The sequence below is a fragment of the Melitaea cinxia genome, chromosome 4, assembly GCF_905220565.1.
Source record: "Melitaea cinxia chromosome 4, ilMelCinx1.1, whole genome shotgun sequence".
Taxonomy (NCBI): Eukaryota; Metazoa; Arthropoda; class Insecta; order Lepidoptera; family Nymphalidae; genus Melitaea; species Melitaea cinxia.
In genome coordinates this window covers 9,964,949-9,982,765 of record NC_059397.1, presented here as the reverse complement: position 1 = coordinate 9,982,765, position 17,817 = coordinate 9,964,949, and positions in this window count along the sequence as shown.

Here is a 17,817-nt window from a genome sequence, read left to right as displayed (position 1 = left end):
ATAATAATAATTCAAACTATTAAGTGAAATAAAAAAAAACGTCTTTATTTTTGTCGACAGTATAAAATTACATAAATAATTTAAAAAAAGTTTACTTGTATACTAATATTTTAGTTTTACAAACTTCATATTATACAGTCGTGTGACTGATATTACGTCACTTCCGTTATATATTTTTCTTACGGTTTTAGTATTACATTATTTTCAGTTCGGTCGCCCAGCCAAATTGTCAAGCCTACCGTAAGGAACTTCGTTCCAAAATTATTATTTTTGTAAAAGTAAACCTACCACCGATTCGGAATGTAGATACTGCACAGAAGAATCGGCAAGAAACTCCGCAGTTACTCTTTTGAGAAATAATATATAAACTGTGTTTTAGTACAAAACTAGTAACAGGGTGCATAAAATACAGCGTCACTAAGTCCACACATCTTTATCAACTATGTAATCCTGCACCGAATAATAAACTTTACCTATTAATTTTTTTTAAATAAAAACTTTAAATTTATGTTGAGACAATTCCAAAATTGTTGGTGGGATTTTATTATACATGCGAATACCCTAACCCGGAAAGGAGACGTTTACTTTGCGCAGTCGGAAACTTACAATTTTGTTAATCCTTCTCGTGTTTACAATGCGATTATTACTATTTATTTTAAAACAATGAATATTCTGGTAATAATATGACTATAATATTATATAAACTAAAATATTATATAGCCTATAGACTTCCTCAGTAAATGGACTATCCAAAGAAAAAAAGGATTTTCAATTCGAACCACTAGTTCCTGAAATAAGCACGTTCAAATAAACAAATTCTTTATTTATAATATTAGTATAAATTCTATTCAAGTGCTACCTACGTGTGATGTTTCAAAATCACTGAATATTGATGGGGGCTTAATCATGTATATAATATGTTTGGGTTTTACTATTTTACAAAAGCAACGTGTTAAATTCTACACGAAGAATTTGATAGTTTTAAATAAAGACATACCTATATATTAACTTCAAGGTTTTAATACTATTTATCTTTACGACATTCATCAAAATAAAAAATAAAGCATACTTTATCGACTTTGCTAAGTTAGATGACGTTACATAGTATTTAAAACTGTTTCAGCAACCGATAAAACGGGCCCTTAAATCCGTATAAAAAAATTATTGCTTTACGCTAATAGATCTCTCGAAATGGTTAGATCAAGCTACTTTTTATAATTTTTCTGATACTTTGTAGAAGATTCCTATAGATGATTCAGAAAATTAGAAAATTTAGAAACGTAGTTAACGTAAAAGTTAGAAAACGTAGGAATTTTAAACAGAAAGTAATTTTTTATTTTTTATTTAATTCCAGCCTCACCGAAAATTTTTAGCCCGTTCACGATTCGTTTTATATATATACTAAAGTAGATATAAAATAACTGTTATCATTAAAAGATGGTTGAAAATCGTGTCTATCTTAGACCAATGCGATTTTTTTACTATCACTTAAATGCATATTTGTAAATCTTTGTTGATAAACAACTACTTTGGTTATATATATTTAGACATTAATTTAATTATAATAATTATATTGTAATTTTCCGTAAAAATCTCCTCCTTCTTTCTTCTCTACTTCCTCTACCTCGTATTTCCTCTTCCCCTCGAACCGCAAAAGCGTTAAGACGTGTGAAACTATGTTAAAATATTCGCTAACTTTACAATTAAATATAAGGTGAATTCCATCACAAACCACGTCCGACTAAGCTGCAGGCTGCGGCGTTAGTGATAAAATTGTTTTAATCCACACACACACACAAACATACATACACACAGACACACACACATACATACACACACACACACACACACAACACATCAGCTTAATACAGTCCACTACTGAACATAGGCAAGTTCGCGCCAAAAATGGCGTGAACTCATGTGCTTTGCCCATAGTCACCACACGGGCAGGCGGGTTAGAGACCGCAGGGCTGGCTTTGTCGCACCGAAGACGGTTTTAATCCACTTGAAGCAAATTAATTAATTAATTAATTACCTCATAAATTGAGTGAAGCAAACCGACAAACGCGTTTAGACTGCTGCGTTAGATTACTCAACCGGCACAATAATGAAGGAATTTTAAATCGAATCATTACATGTGATCAACAGTGGATCGTGTACGATAATCGAAAGCAATGGCTAAACCCTGGCGAACCAGCCAAATCCTGCGTCAAGCGAAAATTGACTCAAAAAAAGTTACTTGTGAGCGTTTGTTGGACTAGTGCCGGTATCGTTCACTAGAACTTTATTAAATCTGGCTAGTCGATTACGGCAGACGTCTATTGTTAGCAATTGCAAACCATGACGGAAAGCTAGCTGCTAAGCAACCGAGGCTAGTCAATCGCTGTATGCCACTGCTGCTTCAGGAAAATGCTAGACTACAAACTGCATAAAAGACAGCTACCAAATTAGAAGAGCTTCATTTGGAATGTCTAAGACATCCACCGTACTTCTCAGACCTTGCTCCAACAGATTACCGTTTTTTTTTCCAATTTTGGATAACTTGCTGCATTTGAAAAAATTCAATTGCAAACCGCCTTGAAATATTTTATTGATTCCCGTCCGAGTCTTTTTTTTTAGTAAAGGTATCAATGAACTAGCTATAAAATCGTAAAAGTGCATAGATGGTAATGGTACATACTTTGATCAATTAAATATACTACATATAAAAAAATCGACGTTGTGTTCCGACCATACAAAACGCCAATTTCAAATCAATCAATCATCATCATCATTACAGCCTATACAGTCCACTGCTGGACATAGGCCTCCACAAGTTTACGCCAAAAATAACGTGAACTCATGTGTTTTGCCCATAGTCACCACGCTGGGCAGGCGGGTTGGTGACCGCAGTACTGGCCTTGTCGCACCGAAGACGCTGCTGCCCGTCTTCGGCCTGTGTATTTCAAAGCCAGCAGTTGGATGGTTATACCGCCATCGGTCGGCTTCTTAAGTTCCAAGGTGGTTGTGGAACCTTGTTATCCCTTAGTCGCCTCTTACGACACCCACGGGAAGAGAGGGGGTGGCTAAATGTAAGGACTGTATTTCAAATGTAAGGACCTAATACTAGCCAAATTTGATTCATTTATCACGTGCAAGGAAATCGAGATATGATGTTATTGTAGTTGACTATAATCCAGACATTAATCATATAGAACAACTGTCTCTCCTAATAAGTTTCTCTCTCTCTCTCTCTCCTAATGGTTTTCTCTCCCGATATTAGGGTCATTCGATCTGGCAACCCTATCGTAGATACATTTTGCGCAAATCAAACTAATATTTTAGGTAATAAATTAGATTATAGCTAATACCTAATCACAATGTAATCTGTTATAACAATATATATATATATATATATGCATAACGTATGGTTTGCAGACAGTCTTTCGAGCGGACGTATGGTGTGGGGACATTTGTATACTTTGGAGACTGGTTTCAAAGTATCTTTATATTAAGCGTATGGTTTGGGGACAGTTTATAGGGAAGTATAATTTGCGGACTGTCCTCAAAGTATCTTTATATTAAGCGTATGGTTTGGGGACAGTTTATAGGGAAGTATAATTTGCGGACTGTCCTCAAATTATCTCTTCTACTTGAAAACCTGGAAGGTATAGTTTGGAGACATTTTTATTCACATATAAAGTATACTATAAGTCGCACTCAACAATATACGTAACGAGATAGAGTTTCTATTGCCACCCTTAATGAGTTCACGGATTTTATCTTAGACATACACTCCACTAATATTTTATAAATAAACAGTATGTATTTTCAATAAAAGACTTTAATGGATAAAGCATATAGGGATAGAGTAGATAGAAATATTATAATTACGTCCGACAATCGCGTTGGCATTAAAAACACTCACGGTGTATTATGTTCTTCTTCTTGCTACTGTGTGAGTAAGGAACGCAAAAAAGTTTCGTATAAAAAAATTAGCGTTAGGAGTCGCCCATATTTAGATTTTCCAAATTATTTTTTTCTTGTTGCCAATAGTTTTCTGAGCGAAAGCTAACTCTAAAAATGTAAAAAAAATCTCCAAAGCCAAAACGACGTATGTTCGCAATTATTCGTGTTTTCGGCTTAAGGAGATTGAAAATTTATTAGAGTTTGAGATTCATTATTTCCCTATACTTATATGCATAAGTATAGGCATAACGTATGTTTTGCCGAGAGTTTTTCGAGCGGACGTATGGTTAGGGGACATTTGTATACTTTGGAGTCTGGTTTTAAAACATTTTCATATCTAGCCTATGGTTTGGGGACAGTTTCTAATTTATCTAATTTATCGGTTCTATCTCCATACAAACGTAGTCGACTGTTTTCTCCCCGGATAATGACACTAGATCAAATATTCTTGTAACGTAAAACCTTTAACTTTCATGACCATGCTTTCATCATCATAGGGAGTAGGAGTCTTCAAAAACTAGAAATAATGCCTATTTTTAACCGACTTCCTAAAAAGGAGGAGGTTCTCAATTCGATTGTATTTTTTTTTTGTATGTTACATCAGAACTTTTTACCGGGTGGACCGATTTCGACAATTTTTTTTAATCGAAAGGTGGTGTGTGTCAATTAAAATTTATTTGAGATATTACAACTACTTTTCGAGCTATATCTAATAATGCGTTTTTACTTGACGCTACTTTCGTCGACCTACGTTGTATTATACTGCATAACTTTTTACTGGATGTACCAATTTTGATTATTTATTTTTTTGTTGGAAAGGAGATATCTCTAATTTGGTACCATGATAAGGAAACTAGGATCTGATAATGGAATCCCAGAGAAATCGAGGGAAACTCTCGAAAATCCGTATAACGTTTTACTGGGTGTACTATTTTGATAATTTTTAATTTAATCATAAGCTGATGTTTACTATGTGGTCACATTTAAATTTTATCGAGATATGATAACTACTTTTTGAGTAATCTTTGATAACGCGTAGTTACCTACTAGACTATTTTTTCGTCGATCTACGTTGTATTACTTGTCGATGTAATTGAAGTTGGTTTTTTTTTTTCGTTGGCGAGCAAATACAATTATTTTATACATTTTCAGCCATTCATTAAAAAATAATGCGTATTTACAAAAAATCGACAACAGAGGCATGGCTGAAGGTTTTTTAGTAACATAAAAATGGCATATTTTGGGGAGGAAATAGTCGACTACGAAATTCTGTTTTGGTCATTAATTATCTACCTACCTAAAACGGTCTGAGCTGCAGTTATCCCTTTCTTGTCTCGGGGTGCGGCGACGGCATACAGCGAGACAGTTACATTTTATTCAAATACCTATTTTTCAGAAGTCTTTCAAGTACTCTTTCCTATTAAGAGTATGATTCGCGGACTGTCCTTAAATTATCTCTACTACTCGAATACAATCTGGAGTCATTATTGTACACATTTAACTGTTGCTCACGTATACCGTAAGTCGCACTCGTCTATATACGGCAATCTTTAGATAGCGTTCCTATTGCCAACATTGATAAGTCCATCGATTTTCTTTTCGACATACACTCCACCATTATTTGATCTATTCACACAATATCACAATACCTATTTTCAATAAAAGACTGTAATTGATAAGTCATATACCGATGAAAACGCTATTTCAATGGCTTGAATTTCTTACGGTATTGAACGGGGACGAAAAGGAAACAAAACTTGTAACATATGAAGCTGACGCGTAAATTTGTTTTATGAAGAAAAATAAGTAATCAATTTATTAAATGTATTTTCGTTAATTAATTAATTGGAATTTTTAATACTAAAATTTATGATTTCATTTTTTTAAAAGATGCCAAAAAAATCGACAAATTGAGTTATCAAGGTTTTATTTTCAGGAATTTCACCTTAGGAATGAGGATACTTATATTACAATTAATTCCATTAAACGATATTTATTTCATGTAAAGAAATAAGATACATACATAACGAAATTTATTGAATAATAACAATAAATTTACGTTTATGAACCTTTCGAATCATCACTCAAAAAATTATTCTAATAAACTTGTAACTTATCGAAAACTAGTCCGAACTTAGCCGAACATAGAACGTAGGTACGTTAGTAAGTATTATCCCTATTGAAAAATTCTAACAGGATCTCATCGAAAACGATAAAAGCCACTTAGAAACCGATAAATATCTATTAGTAGTAGGTATGCATTTAAAAATGCGCGCGAAAATATTATTCAATGACGGTTTAGATACCGACGACGTCACCCGCTCGATGTGACCTTCGCTCCGCGCCCCCCGCTGTTGCTGAGATAATAATTATAATTGTACTAGGTAAGAAGTCACCCGTACAAAGCCGGCACAGGACACTAGAGAAATATAAATTTCGACAAAATCAGTAACAACGAGTAGGTGGTATCTTCTTGTTAGTTTTATAAAATATTAGGATGGAACTTGTGGAGGCCTATGTCCAGCAGTGGACTGTAATAGGCTGAAATGATGATGATGATAATATGATTTCAAATCAGAATATTTAAGTGTATTTCTACATAAATTTTAATTTTTATCAAAATTTTATAATTTATTTTTCACCACCGAAAGTAGGTAGGTACCCTAGTAGGTACTAGGTCAGTAGGGCGAGAGCCACCGTAAGGTTCGTATGTCGTAGTGCGTCCATCTTCCCGCGCGCGCGCCTAGCGAACGATCTTACGCGTATACCTAATATATCGTGTGCGAATGAGACCTGTCATTAGTAATTAGGTATGGCTTATCAATACACAAATGCAGAGTACGTGATAGTGAGTTTACTGCCGAGGTTCACTCGGATATAATTAAACCTACCTATACGATAATAATTTCCATGGCAACGAACCCACGCCACCCGTACTGCGGCCCCGGGGAACTCCCCGCTTGTGGACTAGTCGTCACTTGTTTGCGTAAACAACACTCGTTATTGCATTGATGATTTTAATATTGTAGTTAAATAGTAATTGAATTATTATTTTATTGAAGTGTGTGAATAGTCTTTTATTTGTTTCTTTTTTTGGCCTCTGGAATGAAAATCTTATGTATGTAAAGATGAATAATTCAAAACCAAAGTTTATTAGGTAGCTAGGTACATACTACCAAAAATAAAAATTATTAGCACCTTTGTAAGTACAAATAAAAATAAAAATTAAAACAAACAAAACGTGTATTAATTTTTCCTTTAGATTCTTACGTAATAAATATGTATAGGACGAATTCGGCGTTCTGGATATATCATTTACGTGAAATAAGAATGCATGTTTTTATTTCGTTTCTAAGTACGTGTAGCTCTAAAAGACTTGTTTTTATACTAGAATGTTGCTGGGATATTCTGTTTTGAGATATGTTGACTTAACATATTAGAAATATTTTTTTAAAATAATTTTATTTAATTAATATTTTTGTGGTACGGATTTCTTGTCGCCTATCGACGTCGTTTAAAACTTATAAAAAATTATCTGCACTCAACAATAAGCCAGGAAAGATTAACAAATTTAGCAACAATATCCATAGAGGAAGAAATATTGGACCATATAGACAAACACGAAACTATTAGGTCCCCGGACAGACTTCGTTCTGTCAAAAGTTAATACTAAAAATTAATTAATTTTGTTTTTTTACCAATTAAACCTTCCGTGGACCTTATGGAACATATAATACAAAAAAAGTAGCCGAATTGGTCGAGCCATTCTCGAGTTATAACGCTAAGCAACACTTATTTTTATTTGTATCATCATCATCATCATCATGATTTCAGCCTATTGCAGTCCACTGTTGGACATAGGCCTCCACAAGTTCGAGCCAAAAATAGCTCGAGCTCATGTGTGTTGCCCATAGTGACCACGCTGGGCAGGCGGGTTGGTGACCGTGTATAGATATCGCAAATAGAAGAGCGAGAAGAGTGGAAATAATATAATTTAAGTATGTTTATATTCTTACACATTTTACTCTTGTTTTTTTTTAAACATAGCATACCTAATAGTAAATTTAGCATTATTAGACAAAAGTCAACTATTTTGTTATTCATGTCTAAGTAGATATACACCACAAATAAGTATGTAAAAATTTAATCCGTGTTTTATTTATCGCAGTAATTGGCAAGCGGAAGCAAAATAGTTTTACACATTTAGGAAAATATTATCTAAGTATATATGAAACTGGAAAAATTTATTTCGGTCAAAATTAACAAATCTAAAAAAAAATAAGTTAAAACATGAAGTGTCGTGAAATAATTGTGTTTGTAGGCAAACGAAAAAAAAAACCAACTTCAATTACATCGACAAGTAATACAACGTAGATCGACGAAAAAATAGTCAAGTAACTACGCGTTATCAAAGATTACTCAAAAAGTAGTTATCATATCTCGATAAAATTTAAATGTGACCACATAATAAACATCAGCTTATGATTAAATTAAAAGTATCAAAATCGGTACACCCAGTAAAAAGTTATGCGGATTTTCGAGATTTTCGAAAATAGCGTCAAGTAAAAACGCATTATTAGATATAACTCGAAAAGTAGTTGTTGGACTTCAAATAAATTTAAATGGGACCAATTGACAAACACCACCTTTCGATTAAAATAAAATTGTCGAAATCAGTCCACCCGGTCAAAATTTCTGATGTAACATACCATTCTTATATTATAATGATGATAGTTATAATTATGTTGATAAAATATAAGATGTATATTTTAGAGACAGGTTCCAAAGTATACTCATATATACCTATATACATATTACAGTATATTGTGGAGACAGTCGCATTGTATGCGAAACTTTGATTGTGCAAGACTGATGACCTGTAATACAGGTATTTTATTCCTAGCATAGGCATCAGACTCGCATCAACATTGACGAGGTTCGGAAAAAAAGTATATTTGTTATACGGTGAATAATTTTGTCTTCAAATATGTATATCTGCGGTTTCAGTTAGATTTTCGTTGTAAATTAGATAAAAAGGCCATCAGATTTTGATTTATTTTATATGTGTTTTAACATTTTGTGATTTCTAGGAATTATCAATCAATAAAAACTTCGATACGTAGTTAAGTATGTGTGTGTAAGTAGTTTAAATAATTTGTGTTTGAATTGTAAATAATAAAAAAGCATGTGTTTGTCAGCTGTGATCACCGTGATATTTAAAAACTTTAATTTTATTTGTAAAGAATCAAATTGTAATTAAATAAATAAATAAATAATAAAATAAATTTTGATGAGTCTTCAAACCATATTTATAGTACATAATTGCTGATAAAATGTAAGATGTATATTTTAGAGACAGTTCCCAAAGTATACTATATTTTGATGAGTCCTCAAACTATCGTTATAGTATATGAATTGTAAAATAATCGAAAATATTTGTTCATATGTTAACATATGAACATATGTTAATTATGAGGCTTGTCTTAAGACTAGATTAACAAAATCACAATGTGGCCCAAAGCATACGTTATACATATATATATATATATATATATATATATATATATATATATATATATATATATATATATATACTAGCTATGCCCGCGACTTCGTCTGCGTGGAATTTAACAAAAAAATTGTTGTTCAGTTCGCAGAGTTATAAAATAAATAAATTTCTAAAATAAAAGTAGCCTAAGTTACTCCTTATTACAATAGTCAATTGTCAATAATCAGCCAGTGATCAGCCGGAACAAACAGACAGACAGACTTAAATTGTAAAAAATGTTATATTGGTATATATAACCTTTACCTATATCCATATGCATTGAGTAAAAAGCGGTTATTTTAATATAACAAAGAGACACCCCAATTTTATTTATTTATATAGATGTATATATGTGTATATATATTATTAATCGTGTTAACTTCTTATGTAAGAAACCGGCTAAATAACGATTAAAGTTACTTGTAGCTACTTCATAAATCAAATCGAGGATGTTGTTATTGAAAACACGCCATCTTGATCCATCCGTGTATGTCTGCACATACGTTTCCACGCGCATAATGCATGTTCGGCATTAACCGCGTGTCTAGCGTGATGAAGCTTGTAGTACAAAGGTCGTTCTTTACAAAACGTGACTCGTCAAAACAATGTCATAAAAGAGTACCTATATATACCTACTTATATTAATTTCTTTCGATCCTAAAATAATCAGAAAGTCTTCTATGTTCTATGTTGTATGTCTTTTGTTTTTTACTATATAAAATAATAGTAGAATAAAACAAATGTGTGTAATTGTGTCTAAAGATAAATATGCAAACTTGTTATATATATATATACAACAAAACAAAAGTTAATTTAAAACAGAATTTATTGTTTTTAATTTTAATTTAACATTTTTTCTTTTTTTTGGCTTTTATTACATTTTTCTAATATTTTTATAAAATAAGAATGTATTGTTTTTATTAATTGTGTGAATTAAAAGCTCACTTAGGTTGTTTATTTTTAATATGTTTTACCGTAGTAAGAAATGATACAAGCTCATGAAATATATTTTTTCATCGTCGTTTTACTTTATAATCCAAATAGATTAAGGATAATGTAAAACAGCCATATAATAGTCGATGTTGACGTTTTATTGTTTACAAGACCTGCCACGTGATTTCCGTGTGACCACAGAGGCAACAAGAGAGTACTAAACAGGGGATTAGCGTAACCAGGTCGCCGCGTCTAACACACCGCGTCTATGCTCTATTTATATCCCATTTGGCTACGCTTCGTCCTACATCCCTATACTGTTGCAATTGCATCTGACAATATGCAACTGCGTATATTACTCAATAAAGTACCGGCTCTATTCATCTATTACATTCAATGTTCCTTACGTTTATTCTTCGTGGCGCTACGACCATATCCGAACGGGGCATTATACACACATAGGTATACACTTAGGTATACATACAATAAATAATCAATATAACTTAGAATAAGAAATTTAATCAATAAATTAACTAAAAATTTAAAATCTAATAATTAGTTCGCTCTGTATTTTTTCATGGTATCTTCTACCTATGTACCTACAATTCCTTTTCTATGGAATCTACTTATCCATACATATAAATAAAATGCTAGGAAAGTCAAAACTTTACATTGAATATTTTTTTAAAAGAATACTTGGGGTGTGATCTACAATCGATACCGAAGCCAAACATATAGTTTTTAGAATTTTTGTCTGTTTGTCTGTCTTTCCGTTTGTCTGTATGTATGTCTGGGATAAACTCCCTAAAGTAAGAAGTCGGGTCAACATAATACATATTATAACGCTATCACCTACGGCGAACGAGCAGTAAACCTTTATTTCTTCAATGCATTCTGTAACAACGTGTAATCTAACGACGCATATTTGAATGTTGTTATTATTATGTTAATAACCATGCTAGCTTCACACTATAAATAAAGATATTCTGTAGTATATTTAGTATCAGCATTGCACCCGTGCGAAGCCGAGACGGGTCGCTAGTTTACAATAAAGAAAGTGTGCTATAAAAAAGTAGTAAATAATTAGTAAATATATACTAATTTATATAATATATATTTACTAATATGTATTGGTAAAAATATTAATAATATATTCATATATAATAGAATATCTTTTGCACCTAAGAATATTAATTATAATTTAAGTTTCATCTTATTACATGTAAGATTTACGAGAAAATTAAATTAAAAGTAAAAAGAGGAAAACATAAAAGTAGCCCATAAAATAGATTATTAACTGGAGATATATTATTAAGATGTGATACGAAAGTACAATTACGAAAATTATTTATACCTACTAATAATAAGACTTATCGTAAAATTTAAAATCGAACTACTAATCTTGCAGCGCACTAAAACCCGTACTATATAGGTATCTCATAAAAATACTAAGTAAATTGCGAGGAACATCTACGACAGACAGTTAAGTGACAATAATTAACCGCTGGTAACAATGTGCATATGTTACGTGGTTTCGCCGTTATCGATACTCAGTCCTCAAAGAACGAATGTTAATAATAGGTGCTACTTTAACAATAGTTGCAAGATAAAAACAAAGAGTTAACAATACTTGTGCTACTTATAAACTTCGCACCGTTCCTACTATTGAGGATGCCGCTGTGACACATGAGTAATGAATATTTTATTGGCTATTGTTGTACTGCCCACTAGATAGTGCAGAGTGCACTCGAACTCGCACTAACTGTGACACAACACGTCAGTGTCGTAAACCAATCGAAACACCAATGATATTATAACGGTTTTTATAGAGTATTACTTTGTATATAAATATAATATATACATTACACATGCAAATGTGTAATTTGAAAAGTTATTTAATTTTGAAGTAAATGAAAGGCACTGTGCCTTACACAGGAACACAACACTGCTTGAAAGCAGTATTATATAGTTGTGACCTTCTGGAAAGTCGTGATACTTCCCGAAGCGGACTGCTCAAGATTTTGATCACAATATTTAAAAGTTAAATTGAACGTATTGTAACGTATAACTAAATATATTCTCTATATTTCCATGTATTTTGTATACGTTAATTAAGTACATATCTAAAATATGGCCAATTTAGTCAATGTTTATTAACGTTTAATGTTCAATTATTGCTAACAGCTTCTTAATATGTAGGGAATAATAGTATTGAACATGATTTGTTCTAGACAACAAAACATTAACCTTGCCATTCGTAGACAGTAGTCAGTCATAACACCGTAATTGCACGATATATCGGATGCACACGGAACGCGGTCTAGAGTCGGGAAACTTGGAGTTTGTAATTTATGTGTATCAACACAAATAATCTTAGAAATATGCAAACGCCACAAAGACTTGAGAAACTTTTAAATGCGGTCACTGTGTGTCAATGCCTTATCGTGTAAATAACTTTCAACGCTACCTGTCCTTACTGGATCTCTATGTCTTAAGTCCTTTTCTAATATAGAAAACTTTAAATTAATTCTGCACAGATTTTGGTTACAAACATAAACAGCAAAGTCAGCAGTCTGCGAGAAGCTCATTTGTTCACTCGCCGTCGTAAACTCTTCATTCTCGGTAGTCTTACAACAAATTTATATGATGTTAGTATTTATGGCAACTATAAATGCTTAGAAATTTCCAAAGGACAAATAAACAGGAAATAATAAACGCATATTATTGACAGAAATAATACTTTTAGGAACCAAAAAATATTTGTCTGAAGGATGAATATCGCCGAATGAACGTGTTGGGATCATAAAACCCTTACCTTGTATTTTCTTTTTATATATAACTAGCTGACCCGCAAACCTTGTTTAACCATATATGCTGTTAACCCCCCCTTTTTCCCCCCTCCTCTTATAACTTAGGTATATAAAAAATAGATATTGGCCAATTCTCAGACCTACACGATATGCACACAAAGTTTTATAAAAATCGGTCTTGCTGTTTCGGAGGAGTATGTTAACTAACATTGTGACACGAGAATTTTATATATAAGATTAAATCTTAAAATTCACATCCTAAACGAGTCAGAGATATTACACACAGTTCAAACACAAAACGCACGACTAGTTTCTAGGCATTACGTCGGCAACAAGTTTTCCTTAATCCTTATTTCATCATGTTTTTACTTTGGAATTTAAAGAATTATGCAGAATGTAAATACTTGCAACAGATATAATTATATATATACATTAATATTGAATGTCGGTGTTCTTATCGCATTTTTGATGAGGCAATAATAATAAACGCTATTGCAGTTTTCTTAAAAAATGTACGAAAATAAAAACAACTGTAACAATAATAAATTTAGTCTAAATAGCCAATTTAAAATCAACCTCAATTGGAAATAATTGTGTTTGCTCGCAAACGAAAAAAAAAACGACTTCAATTACATCGACGAGTAATACAACGTAGATCGACGAAAAAATAGTCAAGTAACAACGCATTATCAAAGATTACTCAAAAAGTAGTTATCAGATCTCAATAAAATTTATATGTGACCACATGACAAACATCAGCTTTCGATTAAATTAAAAATCATTAAAATCGGTACACCTAATAAAAAGTTATTGCGGATTTTCGAGAAGTTCCCTCGATTTCTCTGGGATCCCATCATCAGATCCTGGTTTCCTTATCATGGTACTAAACTAGGGATATCTTCTTTCCAACAAAGAAAGAATTATCAAAATCGGTACACCTAGTAAAAAGTTATTGCGGATTTTCAAGAGTTTCCCTCGATTTCTCTAGGATCCCATCATCAGATCCTGGTTTCCTTATCATGGTACTAAACTTAGGATATCACCTTTCCAAAAAAAAAAGAATTATTAAAATCGGTACATCCAGTAGAAAGTTATGCGGTATAATACAACGTAGGTAGACGAAAAAAGCGTCAAGTAAAAACGCATTATTAGATATAGCTCGAAAAGTAGTTGTTAGATCTCAAATAAATTTAAATGGGACCAATTGGCACACACCACCTTTCGATTAAAAGAAAATTTGTCGAAATCGCTCCACCCAGTCAAAAGTTCTGATGTAACATACATAAAAAAAAAAATACAGTCGAATTGAGAACCTCCTCCTTTTTTGGAAGTCGGTTAAAAAACAGACTCAACTTTAGAAGTGACAGACGTGGCACTTTAAATAAGCTAAAAAGAACGAGACGAACCTACGAGATCGTACCTATCTAGATAGATAGGTAGTAGGTCGTAGGTCAATCACTAAAAGCTATTTCTATCACTTAGTTACAATATTAATGATGCATTGTTTATTAGTTGTTAATAACAGCACAAAACAAATGCCGATAACTGGCCTTGTCACGTTCTAGATTGCGAACATCAATCTAACGACAATTTTAGATCCATTTCTGTAAATAGATTACTATTTGACTAATTTAGAGCAACATAATTAGAATAATGCCTAAAACTTGAAGTATTTTCTAGTTGCTGTGAAGACACGTGTCATCATTTTCAATTAATTATGGCATATCATATTAACAGTGCTGATTTTTTTTTTCTATGATTTTTCTTTAGCACTCATCATCATCATCATCACCTCAGCCTATCGCAGTCCATTGTTGCACTTAGGCCTCCACAAGTTCGCGTCAAAAATAGCGCAAACTCGTGTGTTTTGCCCATAGTCACCACGCTGGGCTGGCGGGTGATGATTTTTCTTAACCAACATTAATAATTAATGTTAAAATAAAGTAAAAGATGTCTATAACTAACGTATATACAATTTAAACCTTAACATAAATACCTCTGTTTGATAACTAAGTCATTTTAGGTACTATTAATTGAATATAAAGGCAAACGTTACAATTGACTCAAATAAAATTATACATATTACAGTATTATATTATATAATATGCATACTTCGTTTTTAACTAACAAGTCTTCTAAGTATTACCCGCGGCGACGTCAGTGGTTCATATACAGAATGTCCGGTAATTGATGGATAACCCCGCAGGTGCTTATGGACGGGCACAGGGCCAACCCAGAAAAAAATAAAAAATAAATCTATCTGCAGCGGTCTAGGATTTATTTAAAAAAAAATAAATACGAAATTCGATACCTGTGTTCAAACTTTTGGGCACTGCCCAGCACATCACACTACGCCCGTACAGAGCTACCTGAAGGAGTGGTATCCCAACAGATGGATCGGCCGTTTGGGACCTATTTTATGGCCACCACGATCGCCCGACCTAAAGCCAATAGACTTCTTTTATTAGGCTGCTTTAAAGAAAAAGTATACAAAAAACCATTTGCAACAATACAGGAACTTTGTCGACGTGTTTTGGATGTGGCTCGAGAAATTGGAATGCGCAGGTATTGAAATATATTAAATAAAGCACATATTCAGCAAATTGTGCGATAAATAAAAATAAGATTATATTTAGATAGAGTAAATACTCTGCTTTGAGGTTTGATATGTAGCAAACAAGCCAGAAATGTTTGAAAATTATAGTATGAATGTCTCAATACTACTCAAGCTGGTGAGTAGTATTAAGTTCCCAGGAGAACAATTAGGAATCGTTTCCAATCCCAATAGATAGATGAAAAAGTAAAACAATGGCGAGCGGAAAGCTTGTAATCAAAATTATTAAGTTTACTGATTACTGACCTGTAAGACCATGCATTTTCTGACGTTGGGTTTATATTTTTTTTGAGCTAAATAACAAAAAGCATATACTTCATCAACGTGTTAGAGTTACAGATAAAAATAGTTTATATCGGTGATAAAAAAAATAGTTTGATGGGACAAGAAAAATATATAGACCTTAGCTTCGCAAAAGAGTAGTACTAAACAAAAGGGAGTTGGAGTTTCGTGTCACGATCTTCGCCAGTGTTGTGCATGAGCCTACAAAGGTATCTGAGCTTTTACGACCAAAAAAAAGGGCCTTAGGCCTTATTATTCTAGTATATATAGTATAATAAAGCCTAAGGCTTATTATATTTTTTTAAAAATCAACAACAAACAAGCTTTTATCAATGTTTTTTGTTATGCACCAACAACCGAGCAAAGCTCCAGGGAGCCAGTACAACCCGGCCGACAATCCGCGCTTTCGCGCTACAGGGCGGGCGACCGAACCACCCGCCCCGTCCCTATGCTGGTTTTTGATCCACGGGGGTCTGAATCTAGGACTCCTACCAATCGCAAGCAGGGCAAGCAAGTGGTATGCCCCAATCCGCCACCCGGGGGACGCGCCTAGTAGGAGATCCATCAACTTCCCCTGGGTTCCCCACACCTACCTTACCCGAGAATTTTTGAATGAATGTGAATTAAAAGTTCATTTATGAACCCGCTCACATTTAACAATGTAAAAACATATGACGACTCTTGGAAGTTACACATCTTTGACTAGGGCTTTTTTGAGTGACAAATCTTAATTGAGAACCCACGAGTAGAAGACAATTACAATAATGATATGCAAATAATTAGTTGCATACCATACTATAAATGACAACATGCGACACAGTTGTACTTACTATGATTAATTATCATTAACAAGCAAAGGACTACATCCATCAATACACTGTCAAAGTCCCTGTAAATAGTTTCTGTTATATTAAGATCTTCGAGTTAATGCAAAGAAATTGCTATAAATAACTAATGTCAGTGACTTATTGCAGTCGTCTGGTAAACACAAGCTGTCACTAAGCTGCCGACTCGCCGCGGGATATTCCATACCTTATTGTTTACACACACATATTACCTAAGTTTGTCCTTTTCATTTACTTCTGCATTCAATACAAACTATCATATAAACCTTTTTTACAACTTGCGCACATAATTTATTTATTAAGTTCGTAAAACAAAAATATCTAAAATTCAAACTTAATTTTCAATATTTATTGATATATATAAATAACTTGATTATCCAACGCTTATTCTTAACCATAAAAAAAATAATAGCTATAACATAATAGCAGAAAAAATTAATAATAAGATCAAATCTCTCGTGTACATAAATCCCTCTCATTATTATTGTATGTTTTAAGTCTACACTTCACGATTAAAAAATATAACTTTTAGCTTTTTTCTTTTTCTTTTAGCTCTTTGTCAGAGTATAAGTAAATGAATTGCTTGACTTTTTGATTCTTTAAATAGAATTCTACGAAAGAGAATCACAAAATTAACATCGAGTTAATCGAATCAACGTGCATCGTAAAATTGACTTTATTCAAGTAATATTTTAAGTATTTGTAATCATCATATCTAACTATATTTTATTGGTAATTTGTTAGAGGTTATAACCTTGCTAAGAGTAAAATAAATGTCGTAACATCAAAAATTATATTATTATATAACAAATAGCTGACCCCGCAAACGTTGTTTTG